Genomic DNA, 1,527 nt, shown 5'->3' with positions numbered 1-1,527 from the left:
CTTCAGAGGACAGCACTGAAACTACAGCTCAGGGAGAGGGACATGTCTGATCAGGGCACACAGGAGCAAACGAAGGAGGAGGAAGAGAGAATGGAGCACACCCTGGCCCACCAAGCTTTGAGGATGATATCCCTGCTCAGAGCAGCCAATGTATAGGGCCAGTCCCACCACAAGACATGACATCCCTCACTGACCCATAACGCTACAGGGACAACACTGGAGCCACAGTGCGGGAATTGTGCCCCATCTGACCCCACCACACTGAGGCAAAACACTAAGGGCATGGAACAGAACAGCAAGGGGAGCAGAGCAACGAAGTCCCTGGGGAATACCAAAAACAGACTGTGGGGCCAGGGCATGGCACCGCATCAGAATTGACTGGAAGATGCTTGTAAAGGTCAACAAACAGACCTTGAACTATTTATAGGCTTTCTTTTTGTCCTTGTTTTTTTAATTGTTGTTGTTTTGTTTTGCTCTGCCTTATTTTTGTGCATATTATTATTTCTGCATGTCTTTCTAGATAAGATAGGTAGGATAAACAATCTGGAGGAGCAAACAACAGAACCAACGGTTCCAGACATGGGAGAGGGGGAGGTGGGAGAAAGGCAGGGGTTAGCCAACAAACCAAGGGACAAGGGAACAACAAGTGATCTAAAATCGATGGCAAGGAGGGTGTAGGAGGTCTGGTGAGGCTTGATCAAGGGCAATGTAACCAAGAGGAATTACTGAAACCCAAAGGAAGGCTGAGCATAGTAGTGGGACAAGAGGAAAGTAAAAGGAAATAGAATGAACAAGGAGACAAAGGGCATTTAAAGAGATATAAATACAGGCATGTACACATGTAAATATATTTATTTATCTCAATGGGGAATATATCTATGTACATATATTTATAGGTTTAGTATTAAGATAGCAAATGTACATTGGGCCTCTACTCAAGGACTCCCTCAATGCAAGAACACTTTGTTCTATTAACCTGGCATTGCATGATGCTCACCTTCCCAACACAATCACTGAAGAAAAAATGGGTGCATAAGCAAATGTGGTGAAGGAAGCGGACGGTGCCTGGCTATCAAAATATATAGTGTCTGGGGTCTTAAAGGCTTATATAGTGTCTGGGGTCTTAAAAGCTTGAAGATAACCAAGCAGCCATGTAGCTGAGAAGCAACAAAGCCCACATGGAAGAAGCACACCAACCTGTGTGATCATGAGGTATCGATGAGATCAGGTATCAGGCATCAAAAACCCAGAACAAAAATTCATATCATTGTGAATGAGGGAGAGGGTGGAATGGAGACCCAAAGTCCATCTGTAGGCAATTGGACATCCCCTTACAGAAGGGTTGTGTGGAGGAGATGAGTCAATCGGGGTGCAGTATAGGACCAATGAAACATACAACTTTCCTTTAGTTCCTAAATGCTTCCTCCCCACAGCCACTATCATGATCCCAATTCTACCTTACAAATCTGGCTAGACCAGAGGATGTACACTGGTACAGATAGGAACTGGAAACACAGGGAATCCAGG

Source organism: Echinops telfairi, unplaced genomic scaffold (genome assembly GCF_000313985.2).
Source record: "Echinops telfairi isolate 266 unplaced genomic scaffold, ASM31398v2 ScPeMD7_7468;HRSCAF=8506_0, whole genome shotgun sequence".
Lineage (NCBI taxonomy): Eukaryota > Metazoa > Chordata > Mammalia > Afrosoricida > Tenrecidae > Echinops > Echinops telfairi.
This window is presented reverse-complemented; position numbering follows the sequence as displayed.